Source organism: Pituophis catenifer, unplaced genomic scaffold (genome assembly GCF_029215685.1).
Source record: "Pituophis catenifer annectens isolate HBS135680 unplaced genomic scaffold, rPitCat1.0.hap2 SCAF_1, whole genome shotgun sequence".
Taxonomy (NCBI): domain Eukaryota; kingdom Metazoa; phylum Chordata; class Lepidosauria; order Squamata; family Colubridae; genus Pituophis; species Pituophis catenifer.
The window spans coordinates 103,645,442-103,658,552 of record NW_027256881.1 but is presented as its reverse complement, the minus strand read 5'-3'; positions in this window follow the sequence as shown (position 1 = coordinate 103,658,552).

The window sequence follows — 13,111 nt, the reverse complement described above, 5'->3', positions numbered from 1 at the left end:
ATGAAATGAAAGACAGGAAGGAGAAGCCTAAAAAGACTAAGGTAGTCAACCATGATCTTCTTTGATTTACACTATCTTGGTCATGTGTCAGAATAGCAGCTAAGGCAAGCCAGTATTCTTTCCAAATGACCTATTGACATGTTTTCTTTTGCTAGAGGAATACATGTTTTTGTGAGTAAAAGTAACAAATTGTTTTGACTCCAAGGGCTACATGTGGTGGCAGGTGATGAGTCAAGGATCAAACCTTCATACACATACATTTTTATCTATGCACACAACTAGACACATACTTGTACTCTCTCTCTTCTCCAAGATAATCTCAATGCAGCTGAGATATCTAGGGGGAAGAGGAACTGCTAATGTTCTCCTGCCCCATTTATATTTATTTTCTCCCATTTCACTTATTTGTGGGGTTTCTTCTAGCCCTGGAGGCCATACAATATCCCCACTGCAGAATTCAGAATGCACTAACTTCTGTTCTCATACAGTTCTTTACTTAGGAACTCAAATTTGATAATTCTTACACTGCAAATTCTTTATTGGACTGTAGTTGGAATCCAGACTAGTGATTTTTCAAGACCCAGTGCAATTTTCTAATTCTTTCCACAATCCATTGATAGATGGAACACTTCAGCTTTTTATCCATTTCCACACTGTGCCAAACCCTAATAGATACCTTGATTTATTTTACCTTGTTTCATACCTTCAAGAAGCAAAAGAGCTTAGGCTTTAGTTTAAATCTGTTCATCGTAGAGATTAAAAATCATAACAAAACTGTTATGTTTTGTTAAATTTCCTCTACAGCCCAAAACTGAAAATAAATAGAACATTATATCAGTCTAATACTGAAATGGATTTAAATGTTACTATTTTTCAGTTAAGAATGATAAATGCTAAATAATTCAAAGGGAAACATTAAAAGGACAAATTCATAAAATGAGATTGCATGTATCAATAGGAAGTGATTTTTCAGTGTAAAAAAATAAACAAATTAGTGTTTCAATTATTTTGTTTACAGAATTCCTTGGTAACTCACTCTTTTTATCATTAGAAAACCTAAATGGATTAAGTTTACTGGAATAATACTGAAGGCAGGTTTTTCAGGTAGCATATAATTAAGCCTTAAAGCTCTTTGCAGTTCTCATAGGAATGTTACCTCCAATTCAATTCACTGTGTGAAATAATATTAAAAGAGCCTAAGGATGACCTTTCCAACCTAAGATTGAAGAAACATTTCTTTTAATTCTCCCCATTTCTGTTGTTGATTTCTGGATCTTATTAAAACAATCAGAGATGCACAAGACAATATTTGAATAAAGAAATACCAGAATCAGCAACAGGTATACAGTTATCAATGGCTCATCTTCTCTTCCTTAGCCATTCTTATTAATCAAAAGGAATCTGGAAAGCATTTGAGGGCCATCAACCTTTTGCCAATTTCACTGTAAACCCAACCCAATCACATATGTCGATCTTTTCTCCTTCTTTTGGTCTCTTCTTATTCCGAACAGGATTACCTAGGCCAACAATACATTTGCTTCAGGGAGAAGCTCCAGGGACATTTGGTCCCATTCTTTCCATCAGTGACAGGAGCTGCAAAAGTAGAAAGCCACTCAGTACTCCATCCAATGCATGCCAACCTTATATTTACCTCATTAGTGAATCTATTGGAACCAAGTCATATGTTCCTCACATTCTGGGTTTGCCAGTGTGATTCCTAAACACACTTAATTGCTTTTTAAAAAAAAAAATGGGTCTCCCCATTTAACTGGGTTTCAATCATAAGAAACAAGCTATTCTCCTGAAAATGCTTCCCTTGAAAAATGTAAATTTTTTAGATGATTAGATTAGATTAGGTTAGGTTAGGTTAGGTTAGGTTAGGTTAGGTTAGGTTAGGTTAGGTTAGGTTAGGTTAGAATTCTTTATTGGCCAAGTGTGATTGGACACACAAGGAATTTGGTGCATATGCTCTCAGTGTACATAAAAAGTCATACGGTACAAATAAGCAACCAAATACTAGGAAACAATCAATATAAATTGTAAGGACAGCAACAAGTTACAGTCATACAGCCATAAGCGGGAGGAGATGGGTGATAGGAACGATGAGAAGACTAATAGTAATAATAATGCAGACTTAGTGAATAATTTGACAGTGTTGAGGGAATTATTTGTTTAGCAGAGTGATGGCATTCAGGAAAAAATTGTTCTTGTGTGTAGTTGTTCTGGTGTGCAGTGCTCTATAGCATCGTTTTGAGGGTAGGAGTTGAAACAATTTATGTCCAGGATGCGATGGGTCTGTAAATATTTTCACAGCCCTCTTTTTGACTCGCACAGTATACAGGTCTTCAATGGAAGGCAGGTTGGTAGTAATGGTTTCAAAGAGTAGCAAAGAGATCACTGGTTTTAAAAAAAATTAAAATAATCTTTATTAGCTCTTCCACCTCCCTATATTATGCTATATAGCTTCTTCTTTTCCTAACAATTGAACATATTAATGGCAAACAAGGATCAGGCATTAGCAGCCCTTCTCACCAGTGATCATTCATGTTTCACATGATTCCAAAAGTCCTGGTCCAAATGGTGCAATCCTTGGGACTACAGTGTAGATCCATAGAGAACAAGGAAGATAATCTTGACAGAGATATGCAACTCACTTAACAAAGCAATGAGGAGTGAAACTTTTTTTAAAATAGTTTTTATTGAACATTTTCCAAGTTTAAAAATCACAAGTAAAAAAAAAATAAGAAAAAAAAGAAAAAATATACAAATTCAAATACAAACAAATAAAATATGCAAACATCGCAATAATACAGTATAATTCTACAGCTTTTCATATCAGCATGTATGTTCTGCCTTTATAATTCACTATTCAATATTTGTCTTCTCGTAAAATACAATTCTAGTAATATAATTATATTGTAATAATAATAATATATTCTAATTATATACATATATACATATATACATATATACATATATACATATATACATATATACATATATACATATATACATATATACATATATACATATATACATATATACATATATACATATATACATATATACATATGTGTTTCTCTTTAGCCAGGTTCTTCCTACGTAAACCAAGATTTTTCTGCAGCCTAGTTGCCCTAGTTCAGTGAAATCCCAATCCACTAGTTTCTAGGCTTTTTTTCTCCAGCAGCCAGCAAGCTCCCTGCTGCCCATTGGGACACTAAGGAGACTCAGATAGATCTATTTCGGGCTTATAAACCCTCATCAGTTAGCCACACCTTCATCCCATGTATCCTCCCTGTAAAGGTAAAGAATTTGTTTTCTTTTCTTTTCGTAGGTCTTTATGTGTATTTCTCTTTAGCCAGGTTCTTCCTACATAAATCAAGATTTTTCTGCAGCCCTAGTTTAGTAAAATCCTAGGGCTTTTCAGTGAACCAGAGCTTCAGTGAACTAGGGCTGCAGAAAAATCTTGCTTTACATAGGAAGAACCTGGCTAAAGAGAAATACACATAAAGACCTATGAAAAGAAAAGAAAAGAAAACAAATATATACATATATACATATATACATACAGTTATCTTTCCATTATAGTCATTGGTTTTGAAATTTTATTTCTTATTTGGACTTCTATTCTCTAGCCACTTGTATAGTCTACTCCAAATTTTATAATAATCTGACTCTTCTCTTTCTTTTAATTCCATAGTCATCCTGTCCATTTCAGCACATTCAAGTATCTTCCTAATTACCATTTCATCTGAGGGAGTAGTTTTTTGTTTCCAGTTTTGTGTGAAAATGATCCTAGCAGCAGTTAGTATATGTAATATTATATATTGATAGTTTTTGTCTATTTTGGGTGTAGTATGCCTAATAAACATAGTTCTGGTTTCAATTCTATCCTATGTTTCATGATTCCTTCCAGCCATTGGGACATGTCCACCACATGTGATAGAACATTCCAGATCTATGTCTACATCTCCAATACTCAGGGGATAAATTTGGAAACATTTTGGCCAATCTTGCTGGGGGTAAATGCCATTGGTAGAACATCTTATATAGATTCTCCTTATAGGCAGCTGCCATGGTGAGCTTATAATTTCCTTCCCACAATTTGTCCCAGTGTTCTAACTCAATATTATAGCCAAAATTTCTGGCCCAATTTATAATTGTCTCCTTTACTGTCTCTTCCTCCATTTTATATCTTAGAAGAAAGTTATATATTTTAGTAATCATTTTTCTGAGGAGTGAAACTTTTTCCTACAGACAAATAATATTTGGAAGGTCGTAGGCAGATACCTCCCTAATTCACAGAAGATAAGGGGGAGGAGGCATAGCACAATCAGGCTTGAAAAATGTTGTTATTGTAATGAGGAAAATACGGTAGTAAGCCAGTCAATAAAAGTAGTAAGGAAGAGGACCTTGACAGAGATAGGCCAAATCCATTACCAAAATGATGATGGGAAAAAAACATGGCTTAAGTCCAAAATGAACAGAAGGAATGTGAAAGGAGCTCAGGCAGATAGCTCCCTAATTCACCTGAGTATGACAGGGAAAGTGCAGTAAAGCACAAGTATCAGACTTGCAAGATTCTGTTAGTATACCATCCTTAATAAAAAAAATAATTTTACCCTTCTTGTGGACTTGATTTCTTGGTTTGGTTACATAGTGTGGCTGACATCATCAATGGTTTTTTATTAAAGTGATGGAGTTTGTTCCCATGGCCTTGACTCAGAGTTTTCTGGATTTGCAGTAGCTGGTACTGAAGTTAATCAGAATTTAATCAGAATAGAGCTGTAAAGAACCTTTACAGAGGTCTTCTTATCCAATCCCCTGCTCAAGCAGGAGAGCCTATACCATTTCAGACAATTGACTGTCTAGTGATGAAGCACCTACAATTTCTGTTGACAAGCTGTTCTACTGGCTTAATTGTCCTCATTATTAGGAAGTTTCTCCTTCATCCCAGATTGCTTCTCTCCTTGATTAGTTTCCATCCATTGTTTCTTTTCCTGACTCCAGTTGCTTTGGTAAATAAGTTGACCCTCTCCTCTTTGTGACAACCTCTCAAATACTGGAATACTGCAATGTCACCCCTAGTCCTTCTTTTCTTGAAACTAGCCAAACCCAAATCCTGCAACCATTTTTCATATGTTAAGAGTGGAGGTGATGCAGAGAGTAAGGAAGATGATCTTGATGAAGATACGTCACATCCATTACAAAGCAATAAACAAATAGTATTTAGAAGAGACTAAGACACCTCCCTAATTCATAGTTGCATAAGAAGAGGGAGGAAGGATGTACAGCACAGACTTGCAAGATTCTGTTACAATAGAGAATCTCAACAAAGGTAGTGTTAATCTTCTTGTAGAGTTGATTTCACGGTCTGGACTAGTTATAGTATGGATGATAAGATCTAAGAAGCTCATCTACTCTCTGGTATTTCACCACTCAAAAGCCTAGTCATACTATGAAGAGGAAGGCTTCAAACAGCACTTTTGAAAATAACAATAACAATTAAGACATACAGTAGCTATAAAAAGTCTCTCTTTTTTAATAAGAATTTGTTCATATAAGCAATGTTATAGAACAGAACTATATTTTGATAGCCAAGGGCTCTACTTGGAGCTAAGAAGTTATAGGTTTTCTTTGGGTTTCTTGGTTTTTCTATCTTGGTGTACCTATTATGTGGTTTATATTCTAGGTGCCCTATGATTCATACCAGAAAGTGTTAGGAAAAGTTGGTTTTGAAGGAGTACAAAAAGGAGCCACAATCTGCCCACATTAAAAAGTAATTCTTATTTAGTTTAGCATATAGTTAATTGAATGCATCAAATATATAGAAACCATTTCTTTATGTAGGCTAAATGCTTCATATTAAGCACAGAGGATTTCTATCTAACCAAAGATTAAGAAAAGTAGCTTAAATATATTTGTGCACTGCCCAAAACTTCTGTAGCCTTCTGCATTTAGCCATTCATCAACTGTTTCGCATCTTTGCCTTTTCGGAGAAATGATGCATTTATCTTTTCTTGCCTTAACCTTTATAATCCTCTTAGCAGCGAAGATAAATATTGTGGAAACTCATTGGTTTTATGGATTTTAGGAAAACACATCTTTGATTAATTTGATGCCATTTAAAATGATCTGATTTCAAACCAGGCAAGTATAAATGTGCTACTTTTTATAATGACTTTAAATGCAACCCTGCAGATGTCTAAGTAGTAGACTCTTAATGGGATTATATTTCTTAGCTGATATATGATTTTAGATATGAAAAGCCTTCTGTTTTAAATCCCCTTTAGAAAAAAATGTGCATTAGGTATGCAAATACACTCTGAAATGTTTTCATTTGCCCCTATTTACCCTTAAACAGAAACGAAAAAAGGGATAAAATGCCAATTGAAATAGATAAAAATATTGTCAGGGAAACATCCAATTTTTTTTGCATGGTATGAGTGTGCACAAACAGATTCACACCTACATTGCATTTATGAAAACAATTCTGTAACAAAGAAATGACAGGTAATGGGATCATTTTTACACACTGATTTTGTCTAGCAGGTTGCTATCAGATAGGAAGATAATGTAAGATGGGAAAGACATAAGTAATAATGGAAATCCAGACATGTTCCATATTATTTCCACAAAATAACTAGAGTAGTCAAGGCCCTATGGTTGACTCTGATGAACTACATCAATTTCCTTCTCAATAGTAGATTAATTCTCTGCCTCTGGACAACACCAAAGACCCTGTTAGAGTAGATGCTGAACTAAGCTATCTACAGAACTGGATTCTGTTTTGTGCAAGCAGGCATTGCTTTTGAGTATGTAAATTCAGTTCTGCTTAATTTACCAGGACATCAATCCAAAGAATGCAAAATATCTGGTGGAAAGCCCAGGCAAGCTAATGGAGTCATAAATACTATCATGGAATTTGTTTCAGTGCAATTAAGGGTTCCGTTGAAGAAAAGTTGCACAATTGAATGAGTGGCATTTAATGATTTGCATAAGTCAATAATATTAAGGTTTCCTGCTGATTACATTAGAAGCAATAGAAGGAACCGTATCATGAATATATGTATCATCAATGTAACCTAAATAAGAGATCAATGAAAAGCACTATGGCAATAATGGCTATAGCAAGTAATAAATTTCATCAATAGATTGAACTGAATTACTAGCAGAATTGATCATTTGCTACAACCCATTAATGCTCTGTTGCAGACTACTTACCTTCAGACTTTAAAGTAAAAGATTCCAAAGTGTTTCAACTTCTTTGTGTTCCAAAGGCAACTAAAGCTGTGGTAGCTCCAACACCGGGGTTTTTAAAGAAGAGATTGGATAGCCATTTGTCTGAAATGGGATATAGAGTTTCCTGCTTGAACAGGTGGTTGGGACTAGGAGACTTCCAATTCTGTTATTCTGTTATCTCTCAAACAGGTTAAAGGATCTATTTTCCCCTTTATATACTCTGGCACAATGCATAAATATTGAAATATTACTATAGTAATGCTTCTGCTATTACATGTGAGATGTAAGATTAAACCTTGCATTATTTCAAATAACCCAGATTTTTAAAACTAAAGAAAAGAAGAATTCAGATCCTAAAGGAAAATCTGAAAATCTTCTGCAAGTACTTAACCGACAATGCTTTAAATAAGTTGACTCAATTTAATTATAAAATATTTCTAAATATTCTTTCCCAATCCAGAAAAAAATGTATACATTAACCTTACATCCTAAGCCTGAACAGCTGAAGTATAAACAACCTATCTGTGAAAAAGATCCATACTCACCAGATCCTATTGATCCTGTAGCAGCACAGAAGATAGACTGAAAAGTGAAAAGGAATGAAAAGATACAGATATTCTAGTAAGAAATGGGAGACACAGTGTGGTATGAGATTTTTTTTCTATTAAAGTGGAACCCAGTGGTTACAGAAAAGAGATATGCAATAGGAAAAAATTAAATTATTAAATTAAATAGCTCCATTGCAGGATACACAGAATAGATCCTTGACAAGACAGGTAAATAGAAGAACACATTTTGGGAAACAGAATCCGTGAATTCTGAGTGATAGTTTAATCAGCCCTTGCTCCTAAAGGTTATACAATGCAAGTAGGGAATAACATGGAAGAAAGGGGATCAGCTGCAGAGTTTACAAACATACACAGACCTCCAGTTGTGATGGGGTTAGGTAGGAAGCAGAAGAAAGGAAATTGGAATGTATTTGGGCAGATGAGGATAAGAAGAAAGAAAAAGTATCTGGGAGTAGAAGGTGAGGAACTTCCTAATAGGAAGAAAAACTACTTGTGAACAAGAGGTAAAGAATCGAAAATACAACATTCATCAAAAGTACACTAAAGCATCTAAACCAAGCTAGATATCCATCTGTGAGCAGATGGCTTGGGAGATACGACTAGGTTTGGAGGACCAAGAGAAGGAGTAGATTGAAGGTCTATCTAACCAAAAAGAAGGGAAGAGACTAAACCTATTACATAACTAGATACTGTAAAAACAGTAACTATGAGAGGGACCTTGGAGTCCATGATCACTTAAACATGAGCCAGCAGGGTATGGCAACAGCCAAAAAAGTTAACACAATCCTTGGTTGTATAAACAGAGGCATAGAATCAAAATCACACAAAGTATTAATACCACTTTATAAATCCTTACTAAGACTACAGCTGGAATACTGCATACAGTTTTTGGTAACCACATTATCAAAAACGTTGAGACTTTGGGAAAAAGTACAAAGAAGAGCAACTAAGACGATTAAGGACCCAGAGACAAAAAACGTATGAAGAACGGTTGCAGGAATTGGGTATGGCCAGTCTAGAGAAAAGAAGAACTAGAGGTGACAGGATAGCTGTATTCCAGTATTTGTGGAGCTGCCACAAAGAAGAGGGGCTCAACTTATTTTCCAAAGCACCAGAAAGCAAGACAATGGATGGAAATTAATCAAGGAGAGAAGCAACCTAGAATTAAGGAGAAACTTCCTAACAGTGAGGACAGATAACCAGTGGAACAGCTTGCCTTTAGAAGTTGTAGGTGCTTCATCACTGGAGGTTTTTTAAAAAAGACTGGACAGCCACCTAACTGAAATGGTATAGGGTTTCTGCTTGAGCAGGGATTTGGACTAGAAGACCTCCAAGGTCCCTTCCAGCTGTATTCTGATTCTAACTGCCATGCCAAGATAAATTATAGAGAACATGTTTATAGAAAGTTGGGCAAGGATAGAGTTATTAAGTAGAGCCCATGAAAAGAAAGAATTTCATCTTTATCCAAATCAATAGACCTAACCACAACTTATATCATTCCAGAACACTTTCTTCTGCCTTTAATTCTGAGAAGTTACGGTGAAGGTGCCACAAGGAAGATGTTGGAATAAGATGTTCCTGTGAATAGTTTGGCACGGTCCTTATCTTATATAGATCACTTAGGTCTAAAATATGGATCTTTACGTGTGTTCTTGTAGGTCTTCCCCAGTCTAGGCTGTTGGTTATAAGTAGGGTCATCTTTGTGGTGGCAACTGATTGTGGAATTCTCTCCTAGAGGAAACACTCCTAATTTCCATGCACTCTTCTTTTAAAGCAATAGCTGAAGACATTGTTCACTAGACAGTTGCAAAATTGTTGATTAATTGTGCTTCAGAATTCACACTTAAAAAAAAAAATAAGTCTATAATTTTGGGATTTTCATGCTTTTATCATTATTAAACAGTTTTTATGGATTTGGTACTCTTTTCTGGGGGCTTTGGGAGAAGGAAGATCATCATCATTATCACCAGTACTAGATTGAGATTTTCCATAACTATCAAATGAATATGTATTTGTGTATATGCATACATACAGTGGTGGGATTCAACTGGTGTAACAACTGGTTCTCTGAGTGTCCACTTCATGTTTGAAAACAGCTCTAAAATTTATCTTCTACTGCAGCCCCGGTGAGTAAAATAGCTGAGGCACGGCAATCCACTCTACCACGCTGATCAGCTGGGCTTCAAACAAAGGAAATATAGGTCAGTATAGCGCAGGGGTGAGCGGGCGGGCCCACTTGATCATCAGAGCAAACTGGTTCGCTCTCATCTGATTGTCAGAGCTACCAGTTGATCCGAACCAGTCCAAATAGGCTGAATCCCACCCCTGCATACATGGGCATACATGTATACATACATACATACATACATACATACATACAGCATATATATATATATATATATATATATATATATATATATATATATATACATACATACATATACATACATATACATATACATATACACATACACATACATATACATATATACATACATGCATGCATGCATACATACATACATACATACATACATATATATATATATATATATATATATATATATATATATATATATCATACAGTATATATGTATATATGTATATATACTGCATACAGGGGTGTGCATAAGAGCACCAGCATGCCTACCATCCCTGTCCTAATGTTCCCTTTAATTGTATTCATTTTATGTATTCAATTCATGCTTATATATATTAGCTAACATGTACTCGACAAAATAAAATAAATAAATAAGTGTGTGTGTGTGTGTGTGTGTGTGTGTGTGTGTGTGTGAGAGAGAGAGAGAGAGAGAGAGAGAGAGAGAGAGAGAGAGAGAGAGAGAGAGAGAGAGAGAGAGGGAATGTATCAGTGTATATGTGTACATTGGTACATTGAAATGAACATGGAATATGTAAATGAATCAGTAGTGAATCACTTATGAAGGCTGGCATGCTAACCAAGCAAATAAGCCATACACCAAAATTAGATCTTTCTGAATGTATGTAGTCTTTGAAAACAACTTAGTAGTAAGTGTCTTTGAATTAGAAGAAGATTTAGAGCTTACTTGTTCAAATATTTACCTGATTTATGGGTTGCATTGTGAAAACACTAAGGCTAAGGTTCAGTTAAGAGACTTTCAAAAATTAAGCAAAGAACCAAATGTAACTATTAATCTGAGCGTGCTGTGAAATATTAATTATGCATTTCAAGTGAGGAGAATAAACAAGAAATAATTTAATCTGTGACATAAAATAAACCCCCAAGGAATCCTTGCTGAAGGCTTTTTCTGAACAAGCACTTGTTTTTCAGTCACAATGGACTGAAGTCAGAAGAAGCTTTTGATTAAAACACTTTGCAATTATTCTATGCGTATTTTATATGGAAAAGAATGCCCATGCATTCAGGAAGTACAGGTTCTCTTCTCTTTATGAACATTCCCTTCATATGAATTGATTGTCCAAGAATCCACTTTATGTGGAAAAGAATTGCTAATATCATGCAATTTGTATCAGTGCGGCCATTTGAAATAGATCTAAACGGTTAGTCTGCCAAACCATTTGGACATTCCCCCACTGAAAATCCTACTTATGCACTTATTCATGTTATGCAATTATTCTAGTTGTGAATCCTTTTTCCCCATTTACCTTCATACTTGCAATAGCTACTGTTTCTATGCAGAGTCAAAACAGCCATTAACATTTTTTTTACAATTCCCCTTACTAAGAAAAAGGAAAGGGCCCTCTTTAGCACCAGAAAAACCTGGACATATTATATTGCATTAAAACATATTATATTGCATCAAAAGGATATTTGGTCCTATCATGGAGTTTTATCCTGGGCAAATCTACTGAGTGTAACATAACAATGGAAGTTCATAAAATTCATAGTGTCATAATGTATTCCACCTCTTTGTCTGCTATGCTAACTACTCGCATTAGAAATCCAGCTTTAGAAAAGATCAGAAAATGATTTCATTGTACTTTAAACACAAGGCAAGGAAGAAAATGTGCGCTTATATATGAGCACATTTGTCAATGCAGTTGAGTTACACGTGACAATACCCAACAATCCCATTTTTTCCAACTACTTCAGTGTCTGGCTATATAAGAGGTTTTCTTGGACCATAACCCTAATAAAAAGCAAGGGAAAATATTGATAGAAGTAGTACATATCCCAGAAGTAAAGAGGCAGAGATCCATTACTCTTCTTAGTTGTAGAAATGTAGGAGCATCAAAAGGCAGGTAAAATTATCATTTGAATGTCACTAAAACACAGCAATGGTACTATATCCATTAGAACAGGGGTCCCCAACCTGTGAGCTGTGGCTCAATACTGGGTTGTGGCCTATTGGCCACCAGGTTGCATGAGTGGCTGGCCAATGCATGCACTTGTGCACAAGTGTGCGCACACACCACTTGCACTATCATCCCCATTAGCATTGCATGAGGGCTAGCATTGCAGTGAGCATTGTGTGGGCACTAGCATCACTGTGAGCATCGCACGGGCACTAGTGTCACCATGAGCGTCACATGCACATAGCCCATTTGTATCATGTGCACACTCACATCCCCGTTCATGCTTGCACATACATGCACAAAGTGACTGCCCTTCCCCCACTCTGGGCTGCCAAATCAGAAAGGTTGGGGAAGTCTGCATTAGATTACATAAAATTAAGTATAAAATGCAATAATTTGCAACTAAACTTTGGTTTAATAGTTAAAGCATCAAGGTAGAAACTGGAAGACTGAATTCCAGTCCTGCCTTAGCTCCAAAGCCAATTGGGTGACCTTGAGCCAGTCATTTTTTTCTCAGGCCTAGAAAAGAGGCAATTGGACACAATTTTACAGAAGACCAAAAAAAAAAAGAGAGAGACTTACAAAGATCTACATGGCCAGGGGTCAAAGTATTGGCACCTCTTTCCATTTTTACTATCCACCATCTGCAATCTTCATTTTTAGTTCTATTGCATTATGAACTGCAATTGGAGGGTGAGGGGATCAGTGCCTTTTGAAGAGTATCAGAATTTGAAAGCTCCCTTTCAAGATGATCTGTTTGACTATTTGGCTACTGAACTTGAAACAGGCAGCCAGAGCCAGAGTATTTTGTTGTACTGATTTTAACAGCCTTTTGTGTTTTGCTTTAAGGGAAATTTGTCTGTTTCTTGCTATGGTTGTTGAGGTTGTTTTTGTTTCCAGTGTGATTTCATTGGGATTGATTCCTCTCTGTTTTAGTAACAATGGCAGTTTTTAAAATTATTTTAAAGAATAAATGGAGTGTGTATTAAAGGACTGACAAATGGATC